Here is a 13,538-nt window from a genome sequence, read left to right on the forward strand (position 1 = left end):
TATTCACTCGTTTACATTTCAGTCAGTCACTCAACGAATCAGCCTTTCAAAGCTCTCTCTCTCTCTCTCTCTCTCTCTCTCTCTCTCTCTCTCTCTCTCTCTCTCTCTCTCTCTCTCTCTCTCTCTCTCTCTCTCTCTCTCTCTCTCTCTCTCTCTCTCTCTCTCTCTCTCTCTCTCTCTCTCTCTCTCTCTCTCTCTCTCTCTCTCTCTCTCTCTCTCTCTCTCTCAGAAGAAGAACGATCGCTTTACCATCACAGTTTAGTTCTGGCCGTGTAGAGTACAAGCCACTGTTGTGCGTGTAAGTACTGGTTAATTGCGCATCCCGCCAAATGACACTCCAAATGTCTCCTCGTAATGGACCTTCTCGTTAAACTTGAAGCATGAAAATCCAATAAATGTCTAGTGTGAATAGACATAAGGGGCAGATTATACCTGCGCAGAGTCAGCGGCACAGACGACGCACTGCAGATTATCCCAGCCCGCTACACGTTGCGTGAAAAGAAAACAGGCCAAGTACTCGTCATAATCCCTATCGCAGCATCAATAATATGCAGTGCGTCGTCTGTGCCGCTGACTCTGCGCAGGTATAATCTGCCCTTAAGGCCTGGCGCCCACCTATGTAACTTCAGCAGGACAGACGAACGCACTGCAGATTATCCCAGCCCGCCACACGTTGCGTGAAAAGAAAACAGGCCAAGTACTCGTCATAATCCCTATCGCAGCATCAATAGTATGCAGTGCGTCGTCTGTACCGCTGACTCTGCGCAGGTATATTCTGCCCTTAAGCATTCCACCAAGTGACGCCGATATTTCTCTTCTCAGTGTCATTTCTCGTTTAAGGAACAAAGTCCAAAAAGTTTCTAGCGCGTAGGAATTTTTGAAGGTAAAATTTTTTTACAGACCTTTTCATGTAGTACCTTTAAAGCTATTCCGTGGCATCAATCACGGTGTGTACAGTTTTCGCTCGCTTATCGTAGTTCATTGATGAGTCACTTTTTTCAACAACAAAATGTTCCGAATTGGTTTCAGTGTATAGTTCTTTTCTTCCTCTCCCCTTCCTCCTCCTCCGTCTGCTCCAATTCTTCTTTACTCTTCTCTTCCTCTTCTCTTTAGTCTCTTTCATGTTCTCTCTCCTCTTCACCAGTATCTTTCTTCAACTCATTTAGGTTTGGCTCTTTACTCTTCTCCCTGTTTGATAACTGTCCTTGGGCTTTCCTCTTTGCGTTTCTCTGTCAGTTTCCCCTTTTTCACTCTCTGTCTCTACTTTGGTGGAGGAGGGAGACGAGAGAAGCAAAAAGATTTCAAAAAGCTGTCTGGGAAAAGTCTATCAGTTAATTACGAAATGCGTGGGAGAACCGCAACACAGACACTGACTGTCCATACATTACGAGATTTAAGGAACTGTAAGTATTCAGGCTTCCAAAGTTCCTTACGCGGCGAGTGTGAGTGTGTGTGCGTGTTAAAGTGTTTGTGTGTGTGTGTGTGTGTGTGTGTGTGTGTGTATCAGAGTGTTTGTGCTTATGTGTGTGTGTCTTCGTGTGTATGTGTGCGCGTGTGTGTGTGTGTGTGTATTAGAGTGTTTGTGCTTATGCGGTGTTTGTGTGCGTGTGTGTGTGTGCGTGTGTGTGTGTGTGTGTGTGCGTGTGTGTGTGTGTGTGAGTGTGTGTATTAGAATGTTTGTGCTTATGTGTGTGTGTGTGCGTGTGTATGTGTGTGCGTGTGTGTGTGTGTGTGTGTGTGTGTGTATTAGAGTGTTTGTGCTTATGTGTGTGTGTGTCTGGGTGTGTGTGTGTGTGTGTGTGTGTGCGTGTGTGTGTGTGTGTGTGTATTGGAGTGCTTGTGTGTGTGTGTGTGTGTGTGTGTATGTGTGTGTGTGTGTGTGTATGTGTGCGTGTGCTTGTGTGTGTGTGTTTTTCTTATTCTGCGCTCTGTACAAAAATGTATACACGACCAAGGGGAGGCGACTGTGTGTGTATGTGTGCGTGGGGTGGCGGTGGTTGGTGTCTGAAATAATTAAAACTCTTTTCTCTGCTTATTCTGCGTTCTGCTCTGATTTGATCATGCCCAGACAGTAATTGGCAAGTGCAGTTCTACAGACCAAATTTTCTGCTTGGTAGGCTTTGGCTACCTATGAAAATCATTTCACCAAAAGCGCTCAGTAATGACTGACGCGGAAAGCACCTTATTTCCCTGATTGGGCTCTCGTCTCCAGACGTTCGGCAATCTTCTTATACGCACTGTTTGACAATCAAAGCTACGTACATACTGAAATAAGAAATACAGCTACCACGTAACAAGCAAACTAATGGCAGAATCGTTCCAATCATCACTTAGTACCATCTGTGTGTCCTTGAGTCTGCACGTGACAATTAGAAGACCAGCCGGTCTATAGCTAGCGAGCCAACGGCGATAGATTGCTTGCCCGTTATCGCTGGTATAGCTGGAGAGGCCATAAGCTGGCAGAAAAAGGTCACCAACTGAGGACAAAACAATGCTATCCGTGTCCAAAAGTGATAATGTCCGCGGACGATTATTTTCAACAGAGACATTGACTTTGACTTGCAAACGATCATGCTGTAATGTAGTTTTTAATAATGTCTAATAGTATTCCTTTTCTTTTGTCCATAAGAAAAAGTCGAGACTAAGTTTATACAGTCATGTACCTGACCAACATTAATTTCAAACACCTTTTTCCTGTAGTTTGAAATATCGCTTTCCAAACTTACCTAACAGTACTTCCACATGTAAGTAACTGAAAATTGTGATCGTTTGCAAGTCGAAGTCAGAGTCTCTGTTGCGGAAATTATCGCTTTTGGACAAGGATAACATTGGGGTGTTTTCTGCAGTTAATTTCAAACTGCTATTTCCTCCAGTTTGAAATCACGCTTTTCCAAACTCACGTAACAGTACTTCCAAATGTTAGGAACTGAAAATACATGTGATCGTTTGCAAGTCGAAGTCAGTGTATCGATCTGTTGGCCAATAATCGTCAGCGGACATGATCACTTTTGGACAAGGATAACATTGTTTTGTCCTCAGTTAAGTTCAAACTGGTATTTCCTCTAGTTTGAAATCACGCTGTCCAAACTCAGGTAACAGTACTTCCAAATGTTAGGAACTTAAAATACATGTTACTCCACACTAACTAACAATGTGATAAACATTAGAACTTTAAAAGTTTGGCAGCTAAGATCCGAACACATATTAAAGCCACAGTAAGCCTCCCGTAAACCATCACAGACGTTTCCGGGCTTTTCTTTTTTCAAACTTTCAAAACTTCGAATTGTACAGATCTTGTCTTGATAAAAAAAAGAATTCTTTTATGATTTAAGAATGTTTGTGTAACAAGCTCTCAATTTATCATCTAGATTTTAAAAGATAGTTCTAGCGCCAAAACGAGGCGCCTGATTTGCTGATCAGAGGGTCCACGAAAATAAATTCTTTGAAAATTGCTCGCTCTTTACGTAGGGCACCTAGGATGTTCTCAAGCGGTGAGTGTTTAAACGAAAGGAAGTTTGTACTGTGTGTAAAAGCCTGACAGTATCTGTGATGGTTAACGGAAGGCTTACTGCGCCTTTAAAACTTACTTTTATTCTTTAAGGTCATAGCTTTTGTCAATTTTCTTTTCTTGAGCTGTACGTTTGGTAACGGACATGCTTTCAATACCAAAAAGACTTTTGCGGTGCCTTCGACTTTAATGAGTTCTGTTCATCCAAGGTTAAAATCGGTGCAACGACCAGCCGGTTGGGAACGTTAGAAAAAGTGTTGCTTAGGCTCTACCTTGTGTATGGTGGTTTGTTCGTTTGTGTATTCGTACGTTCAACAATTGTGTGTTCATGCGTTGTTGTTGTTGTTGTTTTTCTTGTGAGAACAAAGGCATTTTTAGGTTCCCTGAGACTATTCAGTTTCTAGGAATATCACGGTTATACAACTTTCAAATGTGACTACACGGAAACGCATTAGTTTATACAAGGATGAAGTAATACGAAGAGAAAGGGGTCTCTCAAAGTCGGATCGAATTTACCACCAAACCCAAAACTTTGAAAACACATCAGGTGCTGAAACAGATGCAAAATTGTGCATCAGTAAAAGCATTCTCCAATCAATCTCTCTCTCTCTCTCTCTCTCTCTCTCTCTCTCTCTCTCTCTCTCTCTCTCTCTCTCTCTCTCTCTCTCTCTCTCTCTCTCTCTCTCTCTCTCTCTCTCTCTCTCTCTCTCTCTCTCTCTCTCTCTCTATTTCTCTCTCTCTCTCTCTCTCGCTCTCTCTCTCTCTCTCTCTCTCTCTCTCTCTCTCTCTCTCTCTCTCTGTATAGAACATTTTGTACTGTTCCTGAGATCAAACCTTAACTTTTGTTCAATATTGACAGATATTTAAGATTCATGATGATAAGGTTTAGGTTAGGGATCTCTGAAATTGCCGCTCACACTCATCGTTACAAAACAGTTTATGATGTTAATAATTACATGTGTCCCTTTTGTAAAGATAAACTGGAAAATGAAGTCCATTTTGTTCTTGTCTGTCCATACTTCCATAAATTGAGAGAAAAATTCATCCCACTGAAATATTACAGACAACCAAGTGCTTTTCGACTCAGCCTTCTTTTAGCTTCAACACATGAAAAAACTGTACGTGATTTATGTTTGTATTTGTATAAAGCATTTAAGATACGAGAAACATTGTTATCGTAATTTCGTATGTAGATGTTTGCACTGATGTATCTGTCATCCACTTTTGAGAAAAATATGCACTGTTTTGAGTCTACTGAATGTAAAAATGATTCAATGTTATTGCTTTTGTTCACACCTCTTCACTAGGGGCAATGGCCTATGTGAATAAACCATCCGAATCCGAATCCGAATCTCTCTCTCTCTCTCTCTCTCTCTCTCTCTCTCTCTCTTCCTCTCTCTCTCTCTCTCTCTCTCTCTCTCTCTCTCTCTCTCTCTCTCTCTCTCTCTCTCTCTCTCTCTCTCTATCTCTCTCTCTCTCTCTCTCTCTCTCTCTCTCTGAGTATAGAGAACAGAGAAATAAAGTAAACTCACTTAAACGAACCAAAAAGATAAAGTACTTTCATGATATAGTGTCATTAAAGCCAAATTCCCAAAAATACATTGAAAGCAATAAATGAACAAATAAGTTTTTAAAAAGATTGCCAGTCATTCAAGTTGTGTTAAGGACATATGAAACAAGTCGCGTAAGGCGAAAATACAACATTTAGTCAAGCTGTCGAACTCACAGAATGAAACTGAACGCACTGCAATTTTTCAGCAAGACCGTATACTCGTAGCATCGTCAATCATTCAATCAATCAATCAATCAATAGAATTTATTTCCAAAATGCAAAAGCACATGATTTTGTTTTGAATGTTGCAGTAAATCATATATCCACGTCCACACTCACATTCACACCCATGGTTAAATACTATTTGCACAACCGACTAGAGTCTCCCCCTTTCTCCCCCCCCACCCCCCCCCCCAAAAGAAGCACAGGACTAGTGTACTGCTCTGCATGAGCGTCCACACAAGCACCAACAGATTCAGAGTGCAGACAAGATGGCCTCTGGGAAAAAACTGTTCCTGAAACGACTAGTTATAGTCTTCAGGGCTCTAAACCGCTTACCCGAGGGGAGAAGCTCAAACAGAGGGTTGGCTGGGTGAGTGGTGTCGCCGATGATACTATTGGCTCTCCGGATGAGCCGCGTGTTGTACAATGAGGCGATGGATGGTAAGTCGCACCCAACTATCCGTGATGCCTGTCTCACGATCCTATCCAGTTGTGCTTTCTCTTTTTCACTAGCGCCACTATACCACACAGAGATCGAGAAGCATAAGATGCTTTCCACTGTAGCTCTGTAGAATTGCTCAAGGATGCTACCGTTAAGTCTAAATTTTTTCAATTGTCTCAGAAAGTGTAGACGCTGCTAGCATTTTTTGACAATTGACTCGGTGTTTTGGTTCCACGAGAGGTTGCTTGAAATGATGGTGCCTAAAAATCTGAAAGTCTCAACCTGCTCTACCACGTCCCCATTTATCAACAAAGGATCGAGTGGATCCTTCGACCTCCTGAAATCCATTATCATTTCTTTGGTTTTTGACACATTCAGGTCAAGGTTATTCTCCGAACGTCAGTCCACCGCTCGTGGCAAAGGCAGTGAAATTGACAAGAAGAGCGGGGTAGTAGTTGCGCTGAGAAGGATAGCACGCTTTTCTGTACCTCTCTTCGTTTTAACTTTCTGAGCGTGTTTTTAATCCAAACATATCATATCAATATGTTTTTGGAATCAGGAACCGACAAGGAATAAGATGAAAGTGCTTTTAAATCGATTTCGACAATTTAATTCTGATAATAATGTTTATATTTTTAATTTTCAGAGCTTGTTTTTAATCCAAATATAACATATTTATATGTTTTTGGAATCTGGAAATGAGGAAGAATAAGATGAACGTAAATTTGGATCGTTTTATAAAAAAAATATAAAAAATTTAATTTTTAAGCCACCAAGCTGAAATGCAATACCGAAGTCCGGACTTCGTCGAAGATTGCTTGGCCAAAATTTCAATCAATTTGATTGAAAAATGAGGGTGTGACAGTGCCGCCTCAACTTTTACAAAAAGCCGGATATGACGTCATCAAAGACATTTATCGGAAAAAATGAAAAACTAATCCGGGAATATCATTCCGAGGAACTCTCATGTAAAATTTCATAAAGATCGGTTAAGTAGTTTAGTCTGAATCGCTCTACACACACACACACACACACACACACACACACACACACACACACACACACACACACCACGACCCTTGACTAAATGGAAAAAAAACGCCAGAGTAGGCCTATTATTTCAGCTGGTCTTGCTTTAATGACTGATGGTGAAATAGTTGAACAAGTCGACCATCACAAAGTGCTGGGTGTTAATATTGATGACAAATTGTCTTGGTCAACCCACATAGAGCAACTTTGTAAAGTGGAGTCAAAGAAAGTGTATCTCCTATCTAGAACTGCCACACCAAGAAGTTATTCTTCATTGCTCATATTCAATCTGGTATTGATTACGCATCGACTCTATGGGAACTCAGCAAGTGAACATTCCTTAAAACCACTTAGCAGATTACACAAAAGAGCGCTAAAAGTAGTATTACTAAAGCTAGAGACAGAGTTAGACTACATACAAGTAGGGACCCTACCTCTAAAGGCAATGCAGCTTTATGACAAAGGAATCTTTATGCATAAAATTATATCCGAAACTTTACCCCAAACCATTTGTTCAAAATTCTCTTTGAAGAATTCACACAACCTTGTGAAATTTAACACTCCTCTTCCTGGGATAGACTTATTTAAGTCTAGTTTATTCAGGTAGCCGTCTCTGGAACGCTCTTCCGAATGCCCTACGGGAAGCTACCAGCCCAGATTCTTTCAGAAACAAATATATATCCCTTTTAATGAAAAAAGTATAATCTTGATTGATATGCATGTTCCTTTCGGATACAGTCACTAATTTTTGAATTATCGTGGGCTTTTTCACGAAATTATGATGTTTTACACAATATTCATCGTTTTGCAGAGTTGATGTACTATTGCATAATATTCTGACTTTTGCTTTGCACATTTGTGCTTTGCACCTAGTTATAAATATTTATGAATCACAATGTTTCTATATAATGCTCTTATGTGCATACTTATACTACGTATTTCACTAATTATGTATTCATGTAGTAGTAGTTATTATTGTGGATTTAGTCCCTCTTTAGGGCGAGGGCCAGATGCAAAAAAGGATACCTATGCTTATTCTGTTACCTCGTAAAATAAAGAATTCTCTCTCTCTCTCTCTCTCTCTCTCTCTCTCTCTCTCTCTCTCTCTCTCTCTCTCTCTCTCTCTCTCTCTCTCTCTCTCTCTCTCTCTCTCTCTCTCTCTCTCTCTCTCTCTCTCTCTCTCTCTCTCTCTCTCTCTCTGTACTCCGTTCACCCTTGTACAATGTATAATTACGTCAGGACCCGAGGCGTTGGATGAGAATGGGTCCAGTGATTGACTCAGACGAAAAGTTCACATGAGATCAGGATAGTAGTGATTGTTTTTGTGAAGAGAAAAGAGACATATATTTGTGTAACTTTCTCCAGAGAAGTACGCAGGGTGTTCTAAAAGTCTCAAACTCTTATAGTTTCGTACTGCTCACCATTGATTTTGAATACGCCGTTCTCTCGAATAATTCGTCCTGAACTGCGACACGCTTCAACATTCTGTAGAAATACCTTTCAAACAGGTCAGCGCGAGTGTTTTTGTCGATACCCTCAATGACCCTCGCTAACTCTCGGACAGCAGCGTCCGTGTTTCCGTAAGGCAGGGTTGCTCACAGCTGTTTCTTGGTATGTAAAAACAAGACGACGTCGCAGGAGGCCAGGTCAGTGGAACATTGAGAATGGTTTATCAGGCCGACATCGTAAGCTGCGAGGAAATTGGGTTGTTTTGGAAGCTGTGTGAGACGAGGCATCGTCACGGTGTAGCATCAACCAACGAGTACCCATGCTTGGACCGTGCTTGCAAGCTTCAGACATCCCGGGCAGGCAATGTTACACGTACTACTTTAAGGAAACGATTCACTGCTCCTCGTGTGGAATTGTAACGAAATGTCATTATTTTCGAAAAATAAAGCCATCATCTTCTTGTCAGTATTCTGAGACCGTTCATTCATAATAGGGCTGGAGTCGTCTGGGAACATTCAAGCAGCTAATTGATGTATTGCACGGGGTCAGATTGGTAGACCCATAGCATTGCCTGTGACAACCTCCCAAGCAGCCTTACGCTCTCCATACTGACAGTCTGGCGGTATGTGTAGTCACTATTCGACTCATACGCTCTTCTGCTCGTTAGAAAGAGCACGACACACACCGTTTGCAACGCTTGTGTAGGCCGACCCCTCGATGTTTGTGCCAGATCACATCTACTGGTGCCGTTTCAATAATCAGTGAGTCCTGTACCTCACTGTGCCTGATTCGGGCATCATCTCTAATCAATGATAGGCAGCAACATTTGTTGGAGTAACATCACTCAACAGCTGGCCCGGGCTGGTGTCATCTCTCACAATCTGTCTGCCCCATTTAAATTCATTGTTCCAGGTTGTTGTTTTTTTTCTTTCTTTTTTTTCCATTGTTCCAGTTGCCAGCACTTGCTTTGGAAGGTGCGTTCTTCCCCAAGTTGCCCCCAATGTGTGGAAGGTGCGTTCTTCCCCAAGTTGCACCCAATGTGTGGTAAGTGTGAGGAACGTACAGATCGTTCATGAGATACAGCATAGCTCTAAACTCCCTCGTTGTGAGCTTTTTGACAGAAAAGTAAACATCGACGGGTAATATTCTTCAAAAATGGTTTCCTTTGCAGAGGAAACTTCGAGGAACATGACGTGTTGTGTCATCATCATCATCATCATCATCTCCCAGCCTCCCCTTCCTTTTCCGCCTCCCCCCTCCCCCCTCTACTCCCACCACCTCACAAACATACAAACTGAGACAAAGAGTCTCGTAAGGGAGAAAAATTAACCCAAAAAAACCACCCCAAAAACCGGCCTAGATACTCACACATAGACTAGGAACGGAGAAGGCTTAGGCTAGAAGGTTGTACTGGGCTTTTGGAGGTGTTTTTTTGACATTTTTTAAGCAGCCATGTTGTGTAAGCTTGCAGGGAGAAACAGCAGGACGCGGTCGTTATCCGCCAGTCTTGGTGGCTCAAAACCATAATCCCAACGGCATCACATACAATTAAGGCTGAAAGCGTCCACGGCAGCACAGCTCCTCAATCCCCTTAGCTTCCGCTCTTTGTCGGCAGAGTTGTCTACCTTCAGTTTCGTCACATCCGTTTTTTACAGCTTGAAAGCGTTAAAGGCCTTTCAGGTTACGAATTTGTCTGGATTTTTCGGGAGATTATGCTGAATTTTGATAGTAAAATATGACCTGGTGGTTTTTACTTTCTTATGTTCTACGAAATTCAACGCTGTAGTGTTTGTGCGAAGTAGCCTAAATCTTGATCTTTCTGATGTGATACATGACGCGCTTCAATTAGTGTAGAAGCTCACCAACAGAGTTCGTCTAGACCACGATGATTTACGTACTCTGCTTTCAGGAAAGAGAAAAATAAAATCCCTTCTCTTGCTCTCTTTTCTCTCTCTCTCTCTCTCTCTCTCTCTCTCTCTCTCTCTCTCTCTCTCTCTCTCTCTCTCTCTCTCTCTCTCTCTCTCTCTTTCTCTCTCTCTCTGTGTCTCTCTTTCTCTGTCTGTCTCTCTCTCTCTCTCTCTCTCTCTCTCTCTCTCTCTCTCTCTCTCTCTCTCTCTCTCTCTGTGCTTTGGGGCTCTTTTTTGTCCGACTTAAGCTAACAAATGGGCTGAGAGTGAAACTGCAGAACTAGTCAGAGTTAGGCTTAAATGAGTTAGGCTTTAGTGATTTTTGGCACAATCAAACTAGCAATAATGTAACGGATGGTGGTTATTTTAATACTTTCAAAGCACTGATGAAAAATAGGCTACAAGACCAATTTGTCCAAACCTGGCATTCAGAAATAAATAACAATGAGTTTTATTATAATTATAGAATGTATAAAGAGAATTTTGAGTTTGAAAAGTACTTGTCCATCCTGCCGGTTAATTTAGCAAACGCTGTTTTAAAATTTAGAACACTGAATCATAAATTGCCTATACAAAAAGGTAGGACTCTTGGTATTCCCAGACAAGACAGAATCTGTCACAAATGTTCATCAGGTGACCTTGGGGACGAGTTCCATTATATTTTTGTATGTCCTTTCTTTACCAATTATAGAAAACAGTTGTTACGGTGCTATTATTATGCCCGCCCCAATTCAGTTAAATTCAGAGAGCTTTTTTCCACTACAAAAAAGAGTTTATTGCTAAAACTCGCAAAGTTCATGACACTTGTCATGGACTGTTTGAGAAGCGAGTAAAATTTAATTCTCTTTTAGCTTTATATTCCGTTATCTGTTTTGTGTTGTTTGTAATAGTATTTTTGTCCTTATGTTAACCCACCCATCACCCCCCCCCCTCTCCCTTCCCCCCATTTCCCATAGTAAAGAAATGTATGTAATCACTTTGCACTTGTAATGTTTTATTATTTTTTGTATTATTATTATCATTATTATTATTTAAGTTATTGAGACATCCCAGTGCACTAAGGGATTTATAGAGCAAATCGAGAAAATTCATTATTGAACGAAGCGCATAGCGCTGAGTTCAATAATTATTTTCGAGATTTGCTCTATAAATCCCTTAGTGCACTGGGATTGTTTCAATAACGATATTGTCAGTACCGCCAGAGAAAAAAGAAGATTCAAAAAGCACATTTTGCAACGCGCATTTGGATAGGCGTGACTGTGTGGTCAGGTTTGTGTCACTGGATCTACTTTTGTGTGGGCTGTCTCAAGAGTGTCGTGCTTTCGTCACACGCAAACTCTTGTTTTAATTTCTGTTGGTAAATTCCAGTGTAGCGTTAAGCTAAAAAGTGATGATCTTTCATAGAGACCTCATTTAAACTCGGAGAAAGGACTGTGCTCTTGGTTTTGAAACCTTCATCGAGCTTCGACAGATTGACTGTGCAGAGTTTTGCCCCTTGCCACGGTCGACGGAAAGCACATTTCCAAAATAAATGTGGCATGTTTCTCGTGTGGTATCTTTACTCATCGGGGAGTCTGGTACTACATATGAACGGTAAGAATGCTCTGAACCCTACACGTATTATATCCCCATCGTTTTTTTTTTGGTTCACATTTGCCCAACATGTTAATTTGCTGAGCGGGGTTTATGTCGTCTGCTAGGGCAATCAAACCACTGCATGCAGTCTGCACTGCCACTGAGTCTGCACGCACGAGGCACGCTGGTAATAAGTCTTATATATGGTAAGAACGTTCTGAACCCTACACGTTTTCGATTACGATTGTTCTTGCCTTGAAATAATAATTCGGAAACCATTCATTTACTGAACTGATGCAGTCGTATTTCAGTGTAGTCAGTGCGGCTACGTATGACAGAGTCGATCGAGTCAGTCTTCCAAACTGGTCTAGCTGGTACGTTATCGGAATAACACTTGTGTTTTCTGCTAGCGGGTGGGAATTTTATATTAACTCATCATTTAGTAATGTGGATGATAAGCTACATGCCACTAACACGGCATATGAGAAGAATCTATGCAAGTCGGCGAGAATTAGATGAAACGCAGCGGCTTCTATTTTTAGATCAGTGGCAGTCGCACTTTGGCACAGGCACATGCAATCTGTCAGAAAAACCCCCACTTCTGCTTTAATTGAGAAGCAGGGAATTTATGGTCATTTGGTATTGTGGAGAATATAAGCTACATGTCATTCATTAATTCTGATAATGAGAGCACAGTCTTGCTTAGGCAAAGGGCGTAAGAATACGCTCTGTGGAAAAGTTAGCGCACTCCAAGAGTGCGCTAACAGTTTTAGCGCATCGCCATTAGCCAATCAACTGGTTCACATCAGTCATGTGACACCAGTACTTACTGACAATTATTATTATTATTATTATTATTATTATTATTATTATTATTATTTATTATTATTATTGTTGAATTGTTTCTTGTATTGTTTTTGCTCTCCCTCACCCCTCAACTCCCTTTTCTGTACATAGTCTGATTTCTTTTTGTTTTAGTTCCTTTTATTTGGTGTTGAATGAAATGTGTTTTTATTGTGTTTTTTAATTTTCCATGTACCCTCACGGGGTTTTATTGGAATAAATAAAACTTGAAACTTGAAACTTGGTAACACGAACTAGATATTTAGATTGGAATGGGGAAATGTGCAGCTGCTCTTTTTACATTTTATTTCCTGTTACATAGCACTTTCAATTAAGTTCTTGTACGTATGTCGCGTTTATATATTTAGGTCATGTAGTTCAGCTGTCGTCTGACACCTCGATTTTGACTTCGCAAAACTAAAGTGTTTTTGTGGGTCGTCTTCAATTCTAAATGAGGAATAACGAAAATCAAAAACGTGTTGTTGTTTTTAATAAGATGCGTTGCCGACATATCCAAGTAGTTGCCAATGTTCCCATTGTCTGCAATCGTTTCATAAACTTGCCTTTCTTTTTTTAATTTTTAATTTTTAAAACTACGTTGTAAACCGGTAATTTCAAAATTAAAAAAAAACTGCTAGAAGATGAAAGATCATCATGTTGTAGTCCGAGTTCTAAGAAAAACAGCAACATTCATTTATGGACAAATAATAACTAAATACAAACTTTTCTTCTGTGTTCAAAATACCGCACTCTTTTCTTCTTGGTCTGTTTCTGTTTTTGGGTGAGGGATGTCATAAAAGTTGCTAAAAGAGGAATGCAAGTTTAACGCAGAGCCTTTTTACGGTCGGTATGGAGTGCAGCGGTGATAAAGTTAAGACCGGCTCTGATGGTCGCGGAAGGAATCATTTGAACGACGTCCCTTATTTGCATAGTTTGATGAGACTTACTCACAAAAGGGGAAGACGTTTTTACCGTCCAGGCTGAGGTTAAGTGAAAGGCAGTGACATGTTC

Source organism: Littorina saxatilis, linkage group LG2, assembly GCF_037325665.1.
Source record: "Littorina saxatilis isolate snail1 linkage group LG2, US_GU_Lsax_2.0, whole genome shotgun sequence".
NCBI classification, from domain to species: Eukaryota; Metazoa; Mollusca; class Gastropoda; order Littorinimorpha; family Littorinidae; genus Littorina; species Littorina saxatilis.